This window comes from Sminthopsis crassicaudata, chromosome 3 (assembly GCF_048593235.1).
Source record: "Sminthopsis crassicaudata isolate SCR6 chromosome 3, ASM4859323v1, whole genome shotgun sequence".
NCBI lineage: Eukaryota > Metazoa > Chordata > Mammalia > Dasyuromorphia > Dasyuridae > Sminthopsis > Sminthopsis crassicaudata.
Window position 1 is genome coordinate 128,805,925 of NC_133619.1, and position 26,699 is coordinate 128,832,623.

At 32.5% G+C, this 26,699-nt stretch overlaps 1 long non-coding RNA gene across 2 annotated transcripts in view; it reads right to left on the reverse strand.

The window, feature by feature from the left end:
- LOC141564915 (uncharacterized) overlaps positions 1 to 26,699 on the reverse strand; it is a 247,167-nt gene that overhangs the window by 53,007 nt on the left and 167,461 nt on the right. The window contains exon 4 of one of the 2 annotated variants that reach the window (XR_012488801.1): positions 16,185 to 16,268. The exons of the other annotated variant lie outside the window; for it this stretch is intronic. This is a non-coding gene — a long non-coding RNA (uncharacterized LOC141564915). Of the gene's footprint in view, positions 1 to 16,184; positions 16,269 to 26,699 lie in introns of those variants that run through there. 2 annotated transcript variants of the gene reach the window in all.

The window sequence follows — 26,699 nt, forward strand, 5'->3', positions numbered from 1 at the left end:
CACTCTCTAGTTAAGTTATGTCAGTCATGAAGCCTACCCAGCCAAGTTCTGAACCCTTTGGGTCACTACCATGCTAAGAATCACAGATTTCAAAGCCCATTTCAAATTTGAATTTCTCTAGTTTTTACAAGGCTTCTCTTACAAGGCTGCAGGACAGAAAAGAGGGCTTGTGGTTAGATTCCTAGAAGGATTTCTGAAAACAGCTACACAAGATCCCTGAAGATTAGGACAGTGCAGCCTCCACCCTAGAAGCAGAATCCTACTTTAATAAAGAGTTAAAAGCAAAGTAATATACTAGAAAAATGAGCATAAAGCAAAACAAATAAATAAAATTTTAAACCATTGAAAGTTATTATGTTGACAAGAATGATTAAACCTCACTCAGAAGGTGATAACAAAGACAAAGTTCCTAAGAAAAATACGAATTGGGATCAGGTTATGAAAGAGCTCAAAAGGAACTTTGAAAATAAAGTAAGAGAGAAGAAAAATTAGGTAAAAAATTGAGAGAGGTGCAAAAGAAAATACAAAAATATAATGAGGAGAACAATGCCTTAAAAAGCAAAATTGACCATTTGGGAAAGTTGATACAAAAGCTTACTGAGGAAAAAAAAAAAATATTTAATAAATAGAATTGAAGTGGCAGCTAGGTGGCACAGTGGATCAGAGCATCAGCTCTGAAGTCAGGAGGACCTGAATTCAAATCTGGTTTCAGACACTTAACACTTCTTAGCTGTGTGGCCCTGGGCAAGTCACTTAATCCCAATTTCCTCAGCAAATTAATAATAATAAGAATAAGAATAATAATAAAATTTTAAAATAAATAAATGTTTTAAAAATTAATTTAAAAAATAGAATTGAGCAAATGGAAGCCAATGATTTCATGAGAAATCAAGATATAATAAAGCAAAACCAAAAACATGAAAAAAATTGAAAAAAATGTGAAATATCTCATTGAAAAAAAAATGACCTAGAACATAGGACCAGAAAAGATAATTTAAAAATTATCAGTCTACCTGAAAGTCATTATCAAAAAAAGAGCTTGGACATCATCTTTTAAGAAATTATCAAAGTAAACTGCTCCAATATTATAGAATCAAAGGGCAAAATAGTAATTGAAAGAATCCACAAAAAATTGCCAGGAATATTATAGCCAAATTCCAGAATTCCCAGATCAAGGAGAAAATATTGCAAGCATCCAGATAGAAACAATTTAACTATAGTGAGCTTCAGTCAGGATAACATGTGATTTATCACCTTCTACATTAAAGTATTAGAGGGCTTGGTTTATGATATTCTTAAAAGCTAGGATTGAAACCAAGAATTGCCTACCCAGATTCAATCATTCATGATGAAAAGACCTAAACTAAATGGAAAATTTGATTTTCAAATACAGGACTCTGAAGAAGCATCAGGAGGTAATCAGAAAAGTACTATCATAAAAGACTTAAAAAGTTTATCTGTTTACATTTCTACATAGGAGGATGATACTTCTAATTCATTAGAATGTTCTCATTATTATGGTAATTAGAAAGAATATATATATATATGTGTGTGTGTGTGTATATATGTATATATATATATATATACATGGGGGCATAAATATTAGTTGAATATGAAGGGATAATATCTTTTTTGATGATGAAATTAAGGGGTGAGAGAAGAATGTACTGGGAGAAATGAAAAGGGAAAAGTGGAATAGTACAAATTATATGCCTAAAATAAGGCAAGAAAAAGCTTTTATAGTGGAGGGGAAGAAGGGGAGAAAAGAGAGAGTGAATGAAACTCTCTTCAGGATTGGCTCAAATAGGAAATGTCATACATACTCAATAGAGATACAGAAATCTATCTTACCCTGCAGTAAAATAGGAAGGGAATGAGATATGGGAATGGGGGAGAGCGATAAAAGAGAGGGCATATTGGGGAAGGAAGTGATCATTATCAAAACATTTTTGAGAAGGAATAGGGTTAAAGAAGAGAGATAATAAATAGGGTGAAATGCAAATAGCAATAATAATTATTAAAAAAATCCTTTGAGTCAGGTTTCTCAGATAGAATATTATTGTTCTCTGGAATATGATGAGCTGGATGCTCTCAGGAAGAAAAAAAAAAAACAACTGGAAGGTTATCCATGATCAAAGTGAAATATACTGTATGTAAAGTAATAGCAATGTTCTGGGATGACCAGCTGTAAGTGACTTTGTTACTCTCAGTAGTACAATCATCCACACCTACTCTGAAGCATTTATGTTAAAAAATCCTATCCATACCCAGAAAAGGAACTGATCAAGTCTGAATACAGAATGAAGCATTCTCTATCTCTCTCTTTATTTTTAGCTTAATTTTTCTTGAGGATTTTTATTTTTATTAGGATGGGAAATTCACAACTTGACTTTTATGAAAATGTTTTACATAACTTCACATGTGGTTTCTTAATTGTGGGTGTAGATAAGGGAGAGAACCTGGAACTCAAAGATCTTAAAAACCGATGTAAAAAAATTGTCTTGAATGTAACTTTTGAAGAATATTAAATAAATAAATAAACAGAGAAAGTGAGAGACAGAGAAAAAAAGAAAAAGAAAAAGAAAAAAAAAAAAAAAGGTTTTAGGCTTCCAAAGGTGGAGCTAATATGGCAGAATGAAGCCAAGAAGCTGTTCAAGCTTTCCAAGTGTCCCTCAAATACCACATGAAACCCCTTTCATGTTTTTATGAAATATCAATCTCACTGGGATAAAAGGGATGTTCTGTCAAGTTCAGACACCGTCTGAGAAAGCCAGTGAAAAAGGCTTAATCACGTATATCAGCAAATGATACCCTGAGTCTTGACCCAGGAGTGAAGCAGACTGGTGGGTCAGCCTCCACTCCTTTCTCAGAAGGCAAATTTTAAGCTAGGTAGAGACCACATTGTTGCCTGGCGAAAACATGTAAGGCAACCTTTGTTGTAAGCAAAACACCAAACACAAGGGGTTTCTCTACTCAAAGGGAAAGCTCAGGGCTGTACATTTTCTGGGACAGTACCCCTTAAAAGGTATACTATAGGAACAGAGCTTGATCATAAAAGTCACAAAAGAGAAAAAAAATAAAATAGAAGAAAAGAAAATAAGCAAGAAACAGAAAAGAATCTTAACCTTAGAAAGCTATGATTATGCAGACCTAGCAGATAAAAACAACAATTTATGAAAGAACAAAATTTCCACAGAGGAAATTATAAAAGATGATATGAATTGGTCTTAAGCACAAAGAGTCTCCTTGGAAATGTTCATAAAAGATTTTAAAAGGCAAATAAAAAAAAGTTTGATGAAAAAATGACGAATGAAATAAGAAGTATGCAAGAGAGAGTCAACAATTTGAAAAAGGAAAGGAAAAAATTGACTGACAAAAACAATTCCTTAAAAAATACAATTGGTGGGGAAGCTAGATTGCACAGTAAATAGAGCTTCAACACTGAAGTCAGGAAGACCTGAGTTCAAATCTGTCCTTAGACAGTTAACACTTACTGTATGACTCTAGGCAAGTCACTTAACACCAATTATCTGACCAAATAAATAAATATATTGGCCAAATGCAAAAATAAAAAATAAATACATAGATCAATCAATGGAAGACAATGACACCTTGAAAAGTAGAATTAATCAAATGGAAAAAGAGATACAAAAGCTAACTGAAGAAAATCACACATTAAAAATTAGAACAAGGCAAATGAAAGCTAAGGACTCTATATCAAGAATCTGTCAAACTAAAACGAATGAAAAAAATGGAAGCTATGCAAAATACCTCATTGAAAAAATAGCTGATCTGGAAAATAAATCTAGAAGAGACACTTTAAAAATTATTGGTCTACCTGAATCCCATAATAAAAAAGAGCCTAGATAGCATTCTTCAAAAGATCATCAAGGAAAACTGCATTAATATTCTAGAAAAAGTGGGGGAAATAGTCAATGATAGCATTTATCGATCACCATCTGATAGAGACTGCACCAAGGAACTTTTCTGCAAAACTCCAAAACTATAATCTCAAAGAAAAAATACTGCAAACTCCCAGACAAAAACAATGCAAATATTAATGAGAAACAGTCAATATTATCCAGATTCTGGCAGTGTCTACAATAAAGGATTGCAGGGCCCAGAATACCATGTTCCAGAAGACAAAGGGCATGGGTTACAACCAAGCATTAAGTACCCAGCAAGAATGAGAATTATCTTTCAGAGGAGGTGATGGATCTTCAATAAAATAAGAGACTTTCATTCATTTCTATTGAAAAAAAAAAACTAAGCAGAAAGTTTAATCTATAAACACAGGACTCAAGAGAAGAAAGATAAAGAGGGGAAATTGTTTAAAAGTTAAACTGTTTACATCCCTATGTTGGAAAATGTCATCTTTAACTTTTGAGAACTGAATCTGTTACTGGATCCATTAGAAGGGAGAAATTACATGGACAGAGGATTACGTGGACAGAGAGTGGTTGTGAATGATCTCTGCTGTGAAAATATCAAAGGAAAAAAAATTAAGGGGTGGAAAAGTCTGTCCTGGAAAAATAGGGAAGGGGAGATATAATAGAACAAATTAGAACACATGAAGAGGTAGCAAAGACCTGTCACAATAAAGGTTTATAAAAAAGGAGGGGAGGGAAATGAGCATGGTCTGAAGTTTGATCTCATGAGTTTTGACCATTTCAATAACAAAACCAACAGAAATCATATGACAATTTCAACAGATTCAGAAAAAGATTTTGACAAAGTACAACACCCATTAGTATTAGAAACATTACAAACTACAGGAAGGAATAAAGGGATTTTTTTTAAAAATAAGAAACAGCATCTCTCTATAACCATTAGCAAGCATTATTTGTAATGGAGAGAATCTGGATACATTCCCAATAATATTTATTATTCAATATTGTTCAGAAATGGTGCCTTAACAATAAGAAAATAAAAAAAAGAATTTAAAGCAATTAGGATAGGCAATGATGAAATAAAATTATCACTCTTTGCAGATGCTACAATGATATAAGAGAATTCTAGAAAAATAATCCAAAAATTTACTAGAAACAGTTCAAAGCTTTATCAAAATTTCAGGATATAAAATAAACCCATACAAATGGGCACTCTATACATTAGTAACAAAACCCAGAAAGAAGAGATAGAGAAATTCAATTTAACATAACTGTAGACAAAGTAATTATTGGATGTCCAACTACCAAGACAAACTCAGGAACTATACAAACACAATTATAAAACACTTCTCACACAAATAAATTTATATCTCAACACTAGGAAAAATATCAATTGCTTATGGGTAGGCTGAGCTAATATAATAAAATGACAATACTACCTAAATTAATCTACTTGTCCAGTGCCAAATCAAACTGCCAAAAGTTATTTTATAAAGTTGGACAAATAAAAAAAAATCATCTGGGAGAACAAAAGGTCAAGAATATGAAGGAAATGAATGGGGGGAAAAAAAAAAAAAAAAAGGATGGTGACCTAGCAGGACTGGACCTAAAAACTCTATTTTAAAGCAACAGTTATTAAAACCATTTGATACTGGCTAAGAAATAAAGTGGTATTTCAGTGAAATATGTTATATATGACACAACAATGCAGTTTTGAATTATTTGTAATCTATATACATTTATATGATATATATCTATAAAACAAACTATAACTCTCTCTCTCTCTCTATCTATCTATCTATCTATCTATCTATCTATCTATATATATATATATATATATATACTATTTAGACTATCTTATAACAATCTAGTATTTGATAAACCACCAAACTTCTGCTTCTGGTATAAGAACTAATTATTGAACAAAAATTGCTAGGAAATCTGGAAAATAATATGTCAGAAATGCAGCATAGAACTAGATTTATCAGTCCATGCCAAAATAAGGTCAAAATGGGTATGTGATTTGGGCATAAAGTGTGATATCATAGGCAAACTATCCCTAGCTCTCCTAATTTGCTTATAAGATCCTTGGAGAAGGAAGGAATTTATGACTAAAGAAGAACTAGAAAACCTTATAAAATAAAAATGTACATTTTGATTTCATTACATTAAATTCAAAAAATGTATAAACAAAAGCAATACAAATGATTAAAAATGAAATATGAATCTGGGAAAAAATTTACAGTCAGTATTTCTGATAGAGGTCTCATTTCTAAAATATATAAAGAACTATTTCAAATTTATAAGAATACAAGTAATTCCCCAATTAGCATATGGTTAAAGGATATGAAGACAATTTTTTAAATTTTTTTTTATTTTTTATTTTTTTATTTAGAATTTTTTTTCACATTATATATGCATGAGTAATTTTTTTATAATATTATCCCTTGTATTCATTTTTCCAAATTATCTCCCCCCCCTTCATTGCCTCCCCCTGATGACAGGCAATCCCATACATTTTACATATGTTACAATATAACCTAGATACAATATATGTGTGTAAATACCATTTTCTTGTTGCACATTAAGTATTAGAGTCTGAAGGTATAAGTTACCTGGGTAGATAGACAGTAGTGCTAACAATTTACATTCACTTCCCAGTGTTCCTTCTCTGGGTGGAGTTATTTCTGTCCATCATTGATCAACTGGAAGTGAGTTGGATCTTCGTTATGGTGAAGATATCCACTTCCATCAGAATATATCTTCATACAGCATTGAGGTGTAAAGCGATCTTCTGGTTCTATTAATTTCACTCAGCATCAGTTGATATAAGTCTCTAGAAGCCTCTCTGTATTCCTCCTGCTAGTCATTTCTTACAGAAAAATAGTATTCCATAATCTTCATATACCATAATTTACCCAACCATTCTCCAATTGATGGGCATCCATTCAACTTCCAGTTTCTAGCTACAACAAAAAGAACTGCCAAAAACATTTTGGCACATATAGGTCCCTTTCCCTTCTTTAGTAATTCCTTGGGACATAAGCCTAGTAGTAGTACGGCTGGGTTAAAGGGTTTGCACAGTTTGATAACTTTTTGGCCATAGTTCCAAATTGCTCTCCAGAATGGCTGGATTCTTTCACAAACTCCACCAACAATGTATCAGTGTCCCAGTTTTCCCACATCCCCTCCAACATTCATCATTACTTGTTCCTGTCATCTTAGCCAATCTGACAGGTGTATAGTGGTATCTAAGAGTTGTCTTAATTTGCATTTCTCTAATCAGTAGTGATTTGGAACACTATTCATATGAGTGGATATAGTTTCAATTTCATCATCTGAGAATTGTCTGTTCATATCCTTTGACCATTTATCAATTGGAGAATGGTTTGATTTCTTATATATTAGGGTCAGTTCTCTATATATTTTGGAAATGAGACCTTTGTCAGAACCTTTAACTTTAAAAATATTTTCCCAATTTGTTACTTCGCTTCTAATCTTGTTTGCATTAGTATTGTTTGTACAAAAACTTTTTAGTTTCATGCAATCAAAATCTTCTATTTTGTGATCAATAATGATCTCTAGTTCTCCTCTGGTCATAAATTCCTTCCTCCTCCACAGGTCTGAGAGGTAGACTATCCTCTGTTCCTCTAATTTATTTATTATCTCATTCTTTATGCCTATGTCATGGACCCATTTTGATCTTATCTTGGTATATGGTGTTAAGTGTGGATCCATATCTAATTTCTGCCATACTAATTTCCAGTTTTCCCAACAGTTTTTTTCCAAATAATGAATTTTTATCCCTAACGTTGGTATCTTTGGGTTTGTCAAAGATTACATTGCTATAGATGTACCCTTTTTTGTCCTTTGTATCAAATCTGTTCCACTGATCTAGCGGTCTATTTCTTAGCCAATACCAAATGGTTTTGGTGACTGCTGCTATATAATATAGCTTTAGATCAGGTACACTTAGACCACCTTCCTCTGACTTTTTTTTCATTAGTTCCCTTGCAATTCTCGACCTTTTATTCTTCCATATGAATTTTGTTGTTATTTTTTCTAGGTCATTAAAATAGTTTCTTGGGAGTCTGATTGGTATAGCACTAAATAAATAGATTAGTTTGGGGAGTATTGTCATCTTTATTATATTCGCTCAGCCTATCCAAGAGCACTGAATTTCTTTCCAATTATTTAAATCTGACTTTAATTTTGTGGCAAGTGTTTTGTAATTTTTCTCATATAATTCCTGACTATTCTTTGGTAGATGGATTCCCAAATATTTTTATACTCTCAACATTTGTTTGGAATGGAATTTTTCTTTGTATCTCTTGCTGTTGCATTTTGTTGGTGATATATAAGAATGCTGAGGATTTATGTGGATTTATTTTGTATCCTGCCACTTTGCTAAAATTCTGAATTATTCCTAATAGCTTTTTAGCAGAGCCTTTGGGGTTCTCTAAGTATACCATCATGTCATCTGCAAAGAGTGATAGTTTGATTCCCTCATTTCCTACTCTAATTCCTTGAATCTCTTTCTTGGCTCTTATTGCAGAGGCTAGCGTTTCTAGTACTATATTGAATAGCAATGGTGATAGTGGGAAACCTTGTTTCACTCCTGATCTTACTGGGAAAGGTTTCACTTTATTTCTATTGCATATTATGCTTACTGACGGTCTTAAATATATGCTCCTGATTATTCTAAGGAATAGTCCATTTATTCCTATACTCTCAAGAGTTTTTAGTAGGAATGGATGTTGGATTTTGTTAAGTGCTTTTTCTGCATCTATTGAGATGATCATATGGTTTTTATTAATTCAATTATTAATATGGTCAATTATACTAATAGTTTTCCTAATATTAAACCAGCCCTGCATTTCTGCTATAAATCCTACTTGATCATAGTGTATTATCCTGGGGATGATTTTCTGAAGTCTTTTTGTTAATATTTTATTTAAGATTTTAGCATCAATATTCATTAAGGAAATTGGTCTATAATTTTCTTTCTCAGTTTTCAATCGACCTGATTTAGGATCAGTACCATGTCTGTGTCATAAAAGGAGTTTGGTAGGACTCCTTCATCCCCTATTTTTTTTTTTTTTTTTGAATAGTTTATATAGCATTGGGGCTAATTGTTCTTTAAATGTTTGGTAGAATTCATATGTAAATCCATCTGGTCCTGGGGATTTTTTCCTGGGGAGTTGATTAATAGCTTGTTCTATTTCTTTTTCTGAAATGGGACTATTTAAGCAATTTATCTCCTTCTATCTAGGAAGCCTATATTTTTGGAGGAAGTCATCCATTTCACTTAAGTTATCAAATTTATTGGCATAAAGTTGTGCAAAGTAACTCCTTATTATTGCTCTAATTTCCTCTTCATTGGTGGAAAGATCCCCCTTTTCATTTGTAAGACTAACAATTTGATTTTCCTCTTTCTTTTTTCTGATCAGATTTACCAAAGGTTTATCTATCTTATTAGCTTTTTTATAAAACCAACTCTTGGTTTTATTTATTAATTCAATAGTTTTTTTTTTTTTTTTTTTACTTTCAATATTATTGATTTCTCCTTTTAATTTTTGTATTTCCAGTTTAATTTTTGGTTGGGGGTTTTAAATTTGGTCTTCTTCTAGCTTTTTAAGTTGCAGGCCCAATTCGTTAATCTTCTCTTTCTCTATTTTCTTCAAATAAGCCTCTAAAGATATAAAATTTCCCCTTATTATCGCTTTAGCTGTATCCCACAAATTTTGGTATGATGTCTCATCATTGTCATTATCTTGGATTAAATTATTAATTGTTTCTATAATTTTCTCTTTGACCCAGTCATTCTTTAAGATGAGATTATTCAGTTTCCAATTACTTTTTGGACTATTTACCCCTAACTTCTTACTGAATATAGCTTTTATTGCATAGTGATCTGAGAAGAAGGCATTTATTATTTCTGCCTTCCTACATTTAATTTTGAGATCTTTATGTCCTAATATATGGTCAATTTTTGTATAGGATCCATGAACTGCTGAGAAGAAAGTATATTCCTTTCTATTGCCATTCAGTTTTCTCCAAAGATCTATCATACCTAGTTTTTCTAATGTTCTATTTACTTTTTTAATTTCTTTCTTGTTTGTTTTGTGGTTTGATTTGTCTAAATCTGAGAGTGCAAGGTTGAGATCTCCCACTATTATAGTTTTACTGTCTATTTCTTCTTGTAATTCTCTTAACTTTTCCTTTAGAAAGTTAGATACTATACCACTTGGTGCATCTATGTTTAGTATTGATATGGCTTCATTATTTATTCTACCTTTCAGCAGGATATAGTTTCCTTCCTTATCTCTTCTAACTAGATCAACTTCTGCTTTTGCTTGATCTGAGATAAGGATAGCTAACCCTGCTTTTTTGGCTTTACCTGAAGCATAATAGGCTCTGTTCCAACATTTTACCTTTACTCTGTATGTATCTCCCAGCTTTAAGTGTTTCCTGTAAACAACATATTGTAGGGTTCTGATTTTTGATGCAGTCTGCTATCCATCTCCATTTGATGGGAGCATTCATCCCATTCACATTTACAGTTAAAATTACTAAATCTGTATTTCCTGCCATCATATTATCCCTAGATTATGCTTTTTCCCTTGACCCCCCCCTGAACCACTTCCCCGATATTTAATTTATAGACCCCACTTGTGATGCGCAGCCCTCCCTTTTTTTTTTTTTAGTAGCCCTCCCCCCTCCCTCCACGTCCCTTCACTTATTTTCCTTTTCGTTTTCCCTTTTCCTCTCCCCCCTTTTAATGAGGTGGGAGAGAATTCTCTAAAAAACAAATATGTCAATCATTTACTCTTTGAGCCTCTTCTGATGAGAGTAAGATTCACACAGTATTTCTCCCCCTCTCTAAATTCCCTCAGATATGGTGTATTTTCTATGCCTCTTCCTGGGATGTAGTTTTCCTCTTTTTATCACTCCTTCCCCTTTTTCTGATACTACCCCCTTCCCTTTACTACACCCCCCTTTTTTCTTTTATATCAGTAAAATCAAATTGTCCATGTGTACTTTCTATATACCCACAAAAGAGATACAGTTCTCAAGGGTTCTGTGTACCTTTTACTGTTTCTCTTCAGTCTTATGGATGTAGATCAAATTTTTTGTTTGTCTGGTTTTTTTCTTAGAAACATAGGGAATTCCTCTATTTCATTGAATGACCATCTTCTTCCATGGAAAAAGATGCTAAACTTAGCTGGGTAGTTTATTCTTGGTTGCAATCCTTGATCTTTTGCCTTTCGGAATATTAGGTTCCAGGCCCTTCTATCTTTTAATGTGGAGGCAGCCAGATCTTTTGTGACCCTTATTGTGGCACCTTGACATTTAAATTGTTTTTTTCTAGCTGCTTGCAAGATTTTCTCCTTTGTGTGATAATTCTGCAGCTTAGCCACAATATTCCGTGGTGTTCTTTTTTTAGGGTCTATTTCAGAAGGAGTTCGATGAATTCTTTCCACATCTACTTTCCCTTCTGTTTCTATTATCTCTGGACAGTTCTCTTTGATAATTATCTGTAAAATAGAATCTAGGCTCTTTTTTTTGGTCATAGTTTTCTGGAAGTTCAATGATCCGCAGATTATCTCTCCTAGATCTATTTTCCAGGTCTATAGATTTTCCCAGTAAGTATTTGACGTTATTCTCCAGCTTTTCATTTTTTCTTTTTGTTTTTGTTTTGTTTGACTGATTCTTGGGTTCTCAATGAATCATTCATTTCTATTTGTTCCATCCTGAATTTTAAGGAGTTATTTTCTTCATTCACAGTTTTTAGTTCTATTTGTAAATGCTCAATTTCGTTTTTAAATGAATTATTTTGCTCTATTGAATTTTTTCCATTTCCTAATTTTTTTTAGAGAATTATTTTCTTTTTCCAATTCAGAAATCCTATTTTCTTGAGACTTTTTTGCCTTTTCCAATTCAGAAATCCTATTTTCCTGTGATTTTTTAACTTTTTCTAATTCACAAATTTTGTTTCCCTGAATCTCCTGTGAATTCTTTATTTTTTCCAACTCCAATTTCATAGCTTCTCTTTCCTTTCCCCATTTTTCTTCAAACTCTCTTAACTTTTTAATAGTCTCTTCTAGGAGAGAGTTATGTGATGGGGGGCAGGAATCATTCCCCTTTAGGCTGTTATCTGCTGACTCTCTGCTGTTAACTTCCTCGGGGTTGGATACCTGCTCTTTCTCTGTGTAGAAGGAATCTATAGTTTTTCTTGGCTTTTTACTCATATTTAAAAAATCTTTTGGGGTCTGTCCCTTGGATAGGAAATTATTTATTTATTTCTTTGCCAGCTTCCTCCCAGACCAGATGGATGCAGTGGCTCCTGCGACTGAGCTAAGAGAGAGCTCTGAGAGAGAGTTCCCCACCCCTTCCCTGGAAGTGCCTCTGAGGTGATTAGCACTGCTGTGCTTTGAGGGCTCTGTGTCCTAGTGGCTTCCCTGAGGTTTAAGACTGAACAGTAGAGGCGACACAAAGCCCAGACTATGTGTCCCGGTGGGACGTGGATGTCAGCAACAGATGACGTGAAAAGCCCCTGCACTCAAACTGGAAGTGTCTGCCCTGAAATCAAGATCCCTATTTCAAAGGTTCTGCTTCTCTGGGACTTCTGGGGCTGAGTGCCACAGCCTCCAGCCAAGCCAGGCACTGTGTGTTACCTTGGGCCGTGTCTGCCTGCTTTTCAATCTCTTAACTATCCCCAGGTGAGAGCTTGGACAGCCTAAGTCAGCCACACCCACAGTGCCGAGATCTGCTGAGTCATCCCCAGGTTCCAGGAAGATCTAATCTGGTTTTAAATTTTAAAGTGGTTTGATTTCTCTTCTGAATTGCTGTTTTATAAGCAGAGAAGATCTAACAGCCTGTGCCAGATTCCTCTATTTCAGTGGCTTCTCTGATCCCAGAGCCCTCCCCAGTGCGATCGGCACAACGTGCCAGCACCCAACCGTCTGTGCTGGCCTTTCTTCTTCCTCCCCTGGAACTGACCTTTCCTGTTGAAACTCCAGATTCTCTTCAGCTGGTAAGTTGTGCTTCCAGTCCTTGTGGTTTCTATCAGTCTAGCGCTATTTTAGAGGCTGAAATTATCTAATTGGTAGTGAGGGAAGAAGGGCGTTCACAGAGTTGCGTGTATCTTCTCCACATCTTGGATCCGCCCTCTGAAGACAATTTTCAAATGATGAAATTAAAATTATCTCTTTTCATATGAAAAAATACTTTAAATCACTATTGATTTCAGAAATGCAAATTAAATCAACTTTGATGTACCATCTCACATTTCTCAGACTGGCCAAAATGACAAGAAAAATAATGATAAATGTTGGAGGGAATGTGGAAAACCTGGGACACTAATGCATTGTTGGTAGAGTTGTGAAATGATCCAACTGTTCTGGAGAGCAATTTGGAAACTATGCCCAAAGAGTTATAAAACTGTGCATAACTTTTTATCCAGCAGTGCTATTACTGGTCCTATATACCAAGGAAATAGTAAAGGAGAAAACATATAACAGGTTTCCTTAAATTCATTCCTGGCAGAAGGTCCAAAGTAGCCCACTGAGAAGGCATTCTCTTCTCAGTATCAGTCTCTATTTACCTTGCAGAATGTCTAAAACAGCCTGCTAATACTCTGCCCACTAAGAAAGCATTCTCTTCTAAGTGCTAGATTCCATTTCCCTAATAGTACTTTGCCACTATAGAAGTCAGTTTCTTAGCAAAACTGGCTTCCTGTCCAACAATAAACTTTCATTTTTGCCAATTAATAATTTGGGATTTCATGAAGTCTTTCATGAAAAACCTGCGCTGACCAAAGGGGGATTTTAACAACTCTGACTGCCACTAACATCATCAAACTGATGCTGAGGGAAACAAATAGAAGCAGAAGTACATTGTACACAATAACAGCAATATTGTGAAATGATCAACTATGAAATATTTGATTCTTCTCAATGGTTCAGTGATCTAAAGCAATGCCAATAAACTTTGGACATGAAATGCTATCTGCAACCACAGAAAGAACTATGGAGAATTAATTAAAGTAAATCAATGCAAGCTATGTTCATTTTCTTTCCTTCTGTTTTTGTTGTTGTTGTTATTGTTTGTTTGTTTGTTTGTTTTTGTTTTTTGTTTTTTTTTTTGGTGTGGTTTTTCTCTTTTGTTCTAATTCAACATTATTCATAAAGAAATGTATATTAAAAATTAAGGAACATTTATAGCCAGAAAAAAAAAAAAAACACAATAAAAATGTATATTAAAAAAAAAAAAAAAAGATTTTAGACTTCTTCCAAAAGAACAAAGCCAAGCTTCTTGTCCTAAAGTTTATAGATGCTACTATTTTCCTAATTGTGATATTTGTCCCCTTCCAATCCTGAAAAGATCTTTTAATCTTTTGAAGATTAAATATGTTTTAAAATTTTGCCCAGCAATCACATCTTCTAATTTTTCTATAGATCTTATGGGCCAGGTAACTTGATTTAATCTAAAGCAAGTAGAAACTCTCGTTTTTCATATATCAACTCTGAACTCTATATTTGGTATGTTTTCTCCAGCCTCAAAACTATCTCCATGTTGCAGAAAAATGGAGTAAACTAAGAAGGACATTAGATATGATCCTATCCATCCAAAGTGGTGGTACAAACTTTTAAAAAATATTATTTTTCCATTTGCACTTAATTATTTTTGTGTACATAGTGTTTTCTTTCTTCACAATTTCACTATACTACTTTAATGGATTATTTTATTTCATGAATCTGCAAAGATTAAATAAAAATGCAGCTCTAGTTTTATGTAAAATTTCTCTGAAATTAATTGGACACCTACATATTTCTAAGAATATTTGTTAAGGTAATATAATGAAGTTCTTCACAAAGTTGTAGAACATTTTTATGCTCTATTTCTTTATTTGCTGGAACCAGTTTTAAGTAATGTTCAGTTCCCTGCTTCACCAACAGCTATAGTATGTACCCCTGGCCAGTTGTTAATCATAAGAGGATGCAAATAGATCTGGACAAGTCATAATAATTAACTGAAGAAAAATAAGGATTGTTTTATATGATATTGATTTAATCCTATTATTTCAGTTTGCACACAAAAAAGAACATAGTGTTAACAAAATCATTCCCCTGTTTACCCTTCTTATGGCCCATTTTTAATCTCTGTACTATCACAATAAAATTCACCATACTTGTAATAAATACTTCTTGGCCTCTTCTCATTCCTATACTTCCATTCAAAACAAACCTTAAAATTTAATGACTCCTTGATCTTTACCAGATTAATTTCTAGAATGTGTTAATAAACCATAATGTTTGTGTACTTCTCTGAACTGAATGTAGTAAAAGAAATAAATAAGACTTGTAAATGTGTTGTTTGCATTTGAGTGCATATATCCTCTCCTTTATTGAATTATTCTTCCTTATAGGGAAGAAATACCCATTACAGTAAAGATTTCAAATTATTGTTTATTTTATTACAATTAACATTTAAGACCATACTTACTAAAATTCATTGTTTTCTTAAAATACATCATATTTAGATAAAATCGGATAAATTTTATGTCCTTCATAATACCATAATAATATTGAAATGGAACTACATAAAGAAATTTGGTTTTCAACTAAGAGATGGTACAATTTTGCTGAACCAGTAAAATCAATGGGAGAGGTACATGTATAATTGAAAGCAGGATTTGGCCTAAAGATTTTATATGAGGAAAAAAAAAAAAATTTGAAAGTTGAATCTCTTGCCTAAAATTACCATTTCAAGGATTAATGAAAACTGTGTCCAGGAACAGGTTTTTAGAACATACTCTCTGAAGTAGAATAAAGCATTGAAGGGAAAAAGGAAAGTCATGCCAAGGTAGTATGAGAGAAATGCTGATGCCTTACAATTTATATGATGTAGTAAGACTCTATTTTCTGTTTTAGGCTTCTGTGATTTCTTTGCCTTCAGCTTTCTTTATTTTAAAGTAAATGTTTTTTGATAAAAATACAAAGTATTTTACTTTTGATGGAAAGATTGTGTGCTTTTTTTTTTTTTTTTTTAACTCATCAAAATGACATTCATTTATCCTTTCATGATTGCCTTTTATCTGGAAAATTTTAAAACCAATTCATACTGAAATATAGAGTTAACATTTATAAACCATAATTAAAGCAATAAGAAAAAGAGCAAAATTGAAAATCTAGGGAGGGCATTTGTTTAGTGTTTACTGCATTTATCATTTTTCTAAGATAAATTGGGTCTTTAAGCTCTAAACAATATCCAACCTTGAGAGTATAAGGTTTGCTTCTCCCTTTCTCTCTCCTCTTCTTAAAATAAGAAATGCAGGTACCTTTTTTTTCTTAACCAAAACACAAACAATTCTACCTAGGGACAGAAACAGAATGTTTATTAGACATTTCTTAGTATGTATTGAATGACTTCTTCAATTCTGAACCTAGGCTCAGAATATATATATATATATATATATATATATATATATATATATATATATATATATATATTTGTCTAAGATAAAGAACTATAAAAACCTCTTATTTTCAGTGATTCATCTTAATATATTGTTTTGCTGTGTTGAAGGAAAGAGGGGTTAGCTGAGGAGGAGTTAAATTGGATAGCATTTGGTATTCTGTGATAGAATAGTCAATTCAAAAAATGTAATTTTTGTGAAATGTACATAGTGTGTTCTAATACTTTAAAAAAGTTTATTGAATTATATTGTATCTTGAATCTATGATAGTGATACCACTACTATTGTATTAACATGTATTTGAAATGACATATGGCATGATAGGAAGAGAGCACACTTGAAGTTAGGGAGAGGTGAATCAAATCTTGCTTCTGACATGTTGATCCTAAGACCACATTACAGAGAAATCTTTTAACTGTTCTTTGCCCTAAGGAAATTTCACATCACTATTTCTAGAGAAGGAAGTTTTTTTTTTTTTAAAGGAATGAAATCCTTAAGGATTTTAAGAATTTTTAAATTCTTTAAGGAAAAAAATAAAGATCCCCAAAATTTGGTATTTCAAGGGAGTACTCTGATAGTTGTTTTGCATGTGGGACTAATATGAGAATTGAATCAAAATTGTAAAGGACTAAAATTTCAATTACAAAATTTGGAAAATTTATTTTATTCATGTAAACAAACAATAAGACATTAGGATCATACCTTAATCATTGCCTTGTATATTAACTACCACAGTGTAAAAGCAAAATACTGATTTATCAAGGACTATGTCAATCTAACATATCTTCAATGATTATGAAACTTTGAAAATCCTGCACAGGTAAAATTTCAACTACCAAGTAAGTGCTAATAATTTATGATGTCACCATTCTCTGTATTAAAATAAGCTTAACTCATGTGCCCTAAATTTTCTTTTCCATAATATTATTATATGTTTAACAATAACCATCAATAAGAATGTTTTAAACTTCAAAACACTGATACAATCTGCTCACCTGGACAAATTAAATTGGATTTTGCAGAAAGGGCAAAAGTGAACATAAATTTGACTGTGACTATTATTCAATATGAGTTGATTTCCCTCTAAATAATTAGAACATAGTGCATAAAGATTTTTACACAAATATTCATTGAACAGCATGTCTTAAAATATAGCAAGTCAACCTGGCCAACTTTCCATACCTATAAAAGGTTGACTTATGTGGCTTTCATTCTTGGTTGTCAAAGTCTTATTTCCCACCACCATATAGCAATTTATCCTCCTTGCCTTTCTTTTTTCCTTTGCTACCCAATTCATCTGTGATCATGCACTTCTGTAAACACTACTTAATCACTTCTGACCAGTTTATTTTTTTAACAAGTTTTTATTAATATTTTCTGTTTCTTAGATTATCATAGTTATGTCAAATATCATGCAAGAAATGTTATTTTTTAAGGAGAAATAAATTCAGTACAACTGATGGGTTACATTTTTTAAAGGCTGAAAACATCTGCACATGTAAAAAAATGTAAACCTTTGTGTATCTTTTCAGAACATTTCATTTAGGTCCTGAATTTGTTAACTTTGTTAAATTAGCTTATTGTTTTTCTCTGTAGTAATTTTTTTCCAATTGCATTGTTATAGCAATTTGTGTGTGTTATATACGTATATTTGGTACTTCACCCTATACCAGTTCATGTGGATTGTTTTTAAATAATAGCTTTTTTATTTTCAAAACACATGCAAAAATAGTTTTCAACATTCATCTTGCAAAACTTTGTATTGCAAATTTTTCTTCTTCCTTTTCCATTGCTCCAGTCCCTCAGACAGCAAGCAATCCAATATAGGTTAAATCTGCATGAATCTTCTAAACATATTACCACAAGAAAAATCAGATCAAAAGGAAAAAAAAAAAAAACAAGCAAACAACAAAACAAAAAAAGTAAAAATACTAAATTGTGATCCACATTCAATCCCCATAATCCTCTTTCAGGATGCAGATGGATCTCTCTATCACAAGTCAATGGGTCTGAATCTCATCATTGTTGAAAAGAACCAAGTCCATCACACTTGCTATCACTGTTGTTGCTGGGTACAATGTTCTCTTGGTTCTACACACTTCTCTTAGCATCAGTGTTATAAATCATTGCGGGTCTTTCTGAAATCATCCTGCTGATAATTTCTTACAGAACATTAATATTCCATTATATTCATATGTTATAACTTATTCAAGCATTCCCCAACTCATGGATATCCACTCAATTTCCACTTCTTTGCCACTACACAAATGTCTGCTACAAACATTTTTGCACATGAGGGTCCTTTCCCTTTTTTATGATCTTTTTGGGATACAGACCCAGTAGAGACACTGCTGGATCAAAGGATATGCACAGTTTGAAGGCCCTTTCAAATGGTTAGATCACTTCACAACTCCACCAACAATATAGTGCTGTCCCAGTTTTCCAACATTCTATCCAACATTTATCATTATCAGTTCATGTGACTAATTAAATATATCTCTGTATTAGAATTATTAGAATTCTCTCTGTACATTAGAATTATGTACTTTGTCTAGCCATTCCCTAATCTAATCAATGAGAATGAACTCTTTCTAATTTAAAGCTTTTACAGAAAATATTATGATAAACATTTTAGAGTTATATAGGGAATTACTTCTTATTAATATTTACTTAGGGAATAAATTCAGTAATGATCCTGGTTCAAAGAATTATGAATATTTTATTCACTTTATTTCCATAATTCTTTATTGCCATTGAAAAAAATTTCATCATTTTCGTTTCACCAACAATGTATTTAGTGGGACAATTGCCATTTGTAATCATTTTTTGCAAAATTGAAAGGTGAAATGGGGGCAGCTAGGTTGCACAGTGGATAGAACACCGGTCTAGAAGTCAGGACATGAGTTCAAATCTAGTTTCAGACACTTAACACTTCCTAGCTATGTGACCATGGGCAAGTCACTTAACCCTAATTGCTCAGCAAAAAAAAAAAAAAGGTTAAGTGAAATATCAGGGTCTTTATGATTTGCATTTCTCTTATTAGTAATGATACTGAACATTCTTTCCTGTGTTTAGGAATACTCCCATTCTTTTAAGAACTATTTGTTCATATGCTTTTATACATTCAATAGATTTTTGTTTTCAATTAATCAATGTTATCTATTTTGTGTTTTTAAGTGCTTCTACTTTTTTGGGATGGGTAAGAATGAATGTCCTAATCAGAACTGTGAGAGGTATATGCTCTGATTCTCTTCTAATTTTTTCTGTAATATGATTTTAATACTAAGTTTGCATATCTATTTAGAATGTATTGTATGGTATAACTCTCAGAATTTTTTATTCTATTCTCCTTCTATTCCTGGATTGAGTTCTTTGCATACTTCTTCTATCCTTATGATTTGAATTGGATCATCATCAATTGAAATTGGACCCATCAATTGAAAATGGCTAAATAACTTATGGTGAGAAATATAATGAAATACTATTGCTCTATAAGAAATGATGAACAGGCTCACTTCAGAAAACTTTAGAAAGATTTACATGAAATGATTCTAAGAGAAGTGAGCAAAACCAGGAAGACATCATATTCAGTTACAGAAAGATTGTGTGATGACCAAGTGTGATAAACTTAGCTCTTCTCAGCATTTCTGTGATCCAAGATCATTCCAATGGACTTTGGATGGAAAATATCATATGTATCCAAAGAAAGAAGCATGGAAATCAAATCTAAATTCAAGAATACTATTCTCACCTTTTGGTGGTTGTTGTTTTCTCATGTTTTTTTTTTTTTTCCCCATTGTTCTGATTTTTCTTTCTCAACATGACTTATATGAAAATATGTTTAAAATTGATTATATATATATATATAATATATTATATATATATATATATATATATATATATATATATATATATATATATATATATATATATATATATATATATATATAATATATTATATATAATCTATATCATGCTGCTTGGTGTGTCTTGGAGAAGGGAGAGGTTAAAAAAGGAGGGAGAAAAAATTAAATTCAAAATCTTACAAAAATAAATGTTAAAATCATTTAATTGTAATTGGACAATATACTAAAATAAAAATAAATAAAATAAAATACAGTATTTTTATAAAATTGTAAACTGAAGATAAGACTTTCTTTATTTTATTCAAGTGTTTAATTTTAGCAAGAATCTCATTACTTTTGCCTCATAGTAACCCACACAATAGAGATAATTTTCCAGCAATATAAATTATGACTATTATGTTCTTTGATATACAAGAACAATTTATTCTTTGTTCATTGGAGTGTCAAGACATTTTGAAACAAAGAAGAAAGTCAATAAAAAGCAGAAATTAAATGAAAATTGATGGGAAAGGATATGGAATCTAAGTCAGCTGACAAATAATCCTCTTATATTTTAAGCTTCTCATGATTAAATCTTTCACATACCCTCATCCCAAGTGCCTACGCATTTAACTACCAGTATTAAAAGATTTTTTTAATAATGAAATCTTATTGTAATCTCGACATAACCAAATACTCTTTAAAGGGGGTAAAGGAGAACTATTTTTCTGGTATTCAAATGGAACATATGAAAAAATATTCACAGTATAGTATTGAAACTTAAAATCAAGGATATTAGAAAAGGTTTTTAGGAAAGAAAGACATATTATCATCCTCTGTCCTCAAGTAGTTTACAATTTAATAAAGGAAGGCAATATAATTAAATGATTGGGAAGGACTTCCAGAAGAAGATGAGATTTTAGTTGGAACTTACAGCTAAAAAAAATTTCCTGGACCTTTCATGAAAAAGCAGAAAGGCCAACATCAATAACTCTAAGATAAGTAACAGGGAGTAAAGAATTAAAAGATTAGAATATGGGAGTGATAATTTTGAATACTAAATAGAAGATTTTATATTTTATCTTGGAGGTGAAAAGGTAATGAAATGAGTTTCTAGAGGGAGGGGGGACTTGAAATAGACCAGCATTTTAGGAAAATCAATTTTTTTTTAATGGAACATAGACTTAAAGCAAACAAAATTAGGATATTGTAATAATTTGGTTGTGAGGTGAAAGGACTCACTTGGGAAAGGTTGTTGTGCCAGGAAAGAAAAAGGAGTACAGTTGAGAGATGCTGAAAAACTGAAACTGACAAATCTTAACAATGGATTCATATGGAGGATGACAATAGTGAGAAGTAAAGGATGACTCCTATCTTGCTATGCTGAAGGACATAAAGAATGGTGTTAGCTTCTACAGTAATAGAGAATAGGTGAAGGACTTAGATGAGGAAACAGTGGATTTTATTTTGGACTTATTAAATTTAAGATGTCTAGTGGATATCCAGCTCATAATAATTCATCACTTTAATCATTAATGATTATGATAATCTAGTCAGACTTGGCTACCTCCTCTAGTGATGAAAAAATCATGCAGAAAAAAGGTTTGAGTAACTGATTCATCTGAAAAGATAGCCACTGACTAATGAGTTTTAAAATAGTCCTTAGGTCTCCTTGACCTAATCAAGTAAAGTGTTAATGAACATTACTCTCTATATATCCCGCTCTTTTTTTTCCCCCAGAATATAAAATCATGTGCTCCAAATATCAGAGATGACATCTTTAGAGTCCCATTTTGAATTGAAAACATGGTGTGTTTTGTTTTTCTGTTTCTTGAAATATAATTTTTCAATCATTTTCCATTCATTCTGATACAGCAGAGAGGACCAATTCAGCGTTGCACTTCATGTGTGTTGTTCTATAGTATATTCCAAAATTCTGTGGTTATTTAAAAATATCCATCATTATATGTTTTGTTTTATCAATGAAGTGATTGATCCAGTTCCCTGTAAGCATGAATTGGTGGGAAAATTGGTGGAGTTGTGAACGAATCCAGTCTGGAGAGCAATCTGGAATTATGCCCAAAAAGTTATCAAACTGTGAATACACTTTGATCCAGCTGTGCTACTACTGGGTTCATATCCCAAGGAAATACTAAAGAAGGGAAAGGGACTTGTATGTGCCAAAATGTTTGTGGCAGCCCTTTTTGTAATGGCTAGAATCTGGAAAATGAATGGATGTCTATTAATTGGAGACTGGTTGGGTAAATCGTGGTATATGAATGTTATGGAATATTATTGTTCTGTAAGAAATGACCAGAAGGGTGAATGCAGAGAAGCTTGGAGAGACTTACATGAACTGATGCTGAGTGAAATGAGCAGAACCAAGGGATCATTATACTTCAACAACAATATTGTATGAGGATGTGTTCAGATGGAAGTGGATATCTTTGACAAAGAGAAGATCTAATTCAGTTCCAATTGATCAACGATGGACAGCATCAGCTACACCGAGAGAAGGAACACTGGGAAATGAGTGTAAACTGTTTGCATTTTTATTTTTCTTCCCAGATTATTTTTATCTTCTGAATCCAATTCTTCCTGTGCAACAAGAAATTCGGATCTGCACACATATATTGTATCTAGGATATACTATAACATATTTAACATGTATGGGACTGTTTGCCATCTAGGGGAGAGGATGGAGGGAGGGCAGGAAAAAATCAGAACAAAAGTCAGTGCAAAGGATAATGTTGTAAAATTTCCCAGGCATAGGTTCTGTCTGTAAAAAGTTATAATAATTAATAATAATAATAATAATAATAATAATAATAAATAATTAGGGCTGAACCTTAGGCAGTCCCTACCCTTCCTGGCCCCCAGTCTCAAAAAAAAGTTACAATTATAAAATTAAAAATAAAATTAAAATTAAAAAAGCATGAATTGGGTGTTTCTTCCTTAAATTTAAAATAGACAAGAAAAATAAAAAATCATTTTCTTCATAATTATACTATGAAGTAAACATCCTTAAGTATCATATTCCCCAATATATAAGCATTCAAGTCCAGGTCTCTGGTCCTCAGGCTCCAAGTTCCATATTCTTTTCAATGTACCAAATGATAATATAAGGCCACTAAGAGTAAGATGACTGATTCTGGGACATTTACAAGAAAAATGAGTCATTCAAAATCAAGCTAGGTCTTTAGTATAATCTATGTTCCTCTTATTCTCTAAAACAGACACTAACTCTTCAATGTAATGAAATATAAAGCATGATTTTTTTTTAAAATATGTTTTGAAAAACTTGCTATAAAGAATATCGATTCGCTTTTCTATAAGCATAATGTCATGTTTCATTGTAAACAAATGTTTATATTAAGCTATAGACACATCAAAAATAATGATTATTATGGAAAATTATATATTCTAAAGGAATGGTATCAGGAATGTTGGCAATATCTAATTTGTGGTAGAAATGAAACTAAACACTCAAAAAACTATTCTTGCAAATAATATCAGTGAAATAAAGTTTATAAAAACAACTCCATTTTAATGCAATGCTTTTTCTATTGTGGATTTCCTAAATGTCAGAGATGTTATAGCAGTTGGGTCATTATTTATAGGCTTGATGATTACTAACTACATTAAAACAAAATATAAACATTAAACAGGGAAAAATGTAGATACAACTGAGAGAAAATGAACATATTCTATTAGACTTAGTATTCAAATATATATGATAACACCTATATTGTATTTTATATATCATCTGGTTCTCCACAACAAATCTGAGTGATAAGTTGGAAAAGCGTATTATCTGGGTATTTTGATAGCTTGTCTAAGTTCATTTAAAGAGACAGCTCTTGTATATCCAGGTTTTCTGAATCCAAATCTAATTTTCTTCCTATTATCTCATATTTACCCTTCTTACTGTTGTAAATAAAGTTGGAACTATTATTAGAAATAAACGTACACCAGTTTGACTGGAAGAAGTTTGCATGCAAAGGAATAATCTGAAATTATATCAAATAAAATGGTAGGTTGGGGATGGATTATATATTATATACTAGAGGCAAGAGGGAGCACCTCTGAAGTTTTCCTACCTAAATTAAAAAGTGTCAGATCTGGGCTTTAGAAATGTCTATTTAGAAGCTATGTGAAGGATGGGTAGCAAAAAAGAAGAAACCAGAGGTAAAATGACCAATTAGAAAGCTACTGCACCAATCTATGTGAGAGGTGCTAAGAGCCTAATATAAATTGGTGGCCATGTGATAGAAGAGACCAGGTATAAGTTCACAAGTTCACAGGTATTGTGAACAAGTCACAATTGTTACCATAGTATTGATTTTTTTTAAATTTATTGATTGGCAATTATTAAAACAATGAGAACTAGAAAAGTTTGTGATTCTGGTTATGGAAATTGACATTAGGAAGAAAGGTGGGATTTTGGGGGAAAAAAATTTCCACAAACTCTTTCCTAGCATTAATGAAAAACTATTTCTAAAAGAAACTGAATATATAGAGACAATTCCCCCCTTATTGTGGGAGAAACAATAAATAGTTATGCTTCCATACCTATTAAAATATATGTTCCCTCCCATAGTGAAGGGAAATTAGAAGTTTGGAATGAGTAGTCCAGAAAATGGGAAAAGGGGAGTTCCTGAAATTAGCTGAAACTAGGTAAAACTGGACAAAACTTAAGTAGTAAAAAAAAAAAAATAGCTGAAAGTAGAACAAGTATACATGTTTAATTGTTCCATAAATATTCTTCTCACCCCCGGGAAGGAGCTAAGACTCATTTTAATAGTCATGAAATGTATATAACAGGGCAGGGGATATATCAAGGGAACATATTGCAGGAAGAAAGGGAAATAATGTTAACCTCATCTCCACAGCCATTAGAAAGATGGGGAAAGGGACTTTGCAAATGTAATAAGGGATAAAAGACTATGTTCTTGCTTCTGAAAAGTGTGTGAGGTCATCTCAAATTTTGCACCTTCTTCCTGCAAGAACATATTAAAAGTTTATACTGCTTCATTTATCCTGAGTTTGTTCTTTTACAAAATTATTGTTTCTAACAATTTGAGGGCTCTTCAAATATTGACATTATTGGTTTGAAAATTGATCACCCTATGAAGAATAAAGCCGGGTGCCCCATGAGTTCAGTGGTGGCTTTGTTATTCTGGCAGTGGCCTTATATCATTTCAATTTTGGAAGATCAAGAATTTGACAATTTGAAAGCGTGGGTGAATCAACTAATGAATGATAGAAACAAATTGCACATATCTGCTACAGAGCAAGGAAAGAGACAGTCAGGACCTGCAGTCCTTCCTCCTAAGTGATCCTGAATTAGATGAAAAAAAGGGTTTGAGTCCCAAAGATTAAAATCCGCACAATAATCTATCAGAATGGGAAATATGGGATTAAAGTCTACAAAGGGGTTTGAGTCCCTGATTGAGAAGGGAGGTCCAAGTTCTCCAGAAATATTTCTCTATAGTCAAGGAGGCTTAACTATTGGGGAGACACTGACTCTACCTAGGGTAAAGATAAAAAGACATTGACTAAGTACTTTTATTACATTTGGTCAAAAAACCCTATTATTTCAATTTTAGTGTTTTGGCCAAAATATGAAACTGATAAGGATTGATTGTACCAAATACTGAACTGGTATGTGAATGAAAAACTACTGTTTTATCAGGAAAAGTCATACTATGGCTCTTGTTGAAAGGTTCAGCAGTGATCCAAGTGTCTTCAGTACAATAGAAAAGAGACCCCCATAAAAGGGAAAGAATGGGATCCCCTGGAGTTCTTGCCAGTCCCTTACAAAACAACAGTAGAAAGAAGGAAAATTAGGAAGGATCCTCTGGTGATATTCCACCAGGCCTTTAGAAGAGTGGCCAGCACAGGAGGACCTTGAGAGTGTCCCAATACCCTCAGCTTTAGCTGTGAAAAGGCCCCCTATATTCCCTTTGGAGGAAGTTCCTATAGGATAAGGAAAATTGGCTTTGTTAACACTCCATTTAGTACCATTAAAGTAAGGAGTTTTAAAAAGGAATTAAGTCATTGATAAAATACCTAGTAGGATTATCAGAATAGTTAGATCTGTTTCTGGGATCCAACATTTACACATGGGCTGAAATTATATCTATTTTGGATATACTATGTACTGGAGAAGAAAGAGGGATGATTAGAGGAGCAGCCATGGAAGGATGGAAAGGGGTACCCACATTGGATGGGTACAGTTCTGGCTAAAAGAAAATTTCCAAAAGCTTATCCAGAATTGGATAATAATCAAGAGAGAGGAAGAAGAGATAAACAGGATGTTAGGATTCTAATTATTGAATGAATAAAAAAAAGCTGCTCCAAAGTCTCAAAATTTGACTAAAGCATTTGATATAGGACAGGGAAGGTAACAGGTTCCTGTATTTTTGCAGAGACTCAGAGAACAAATGAGAAAATATTCAGGGATGAATAATTGGGATCACC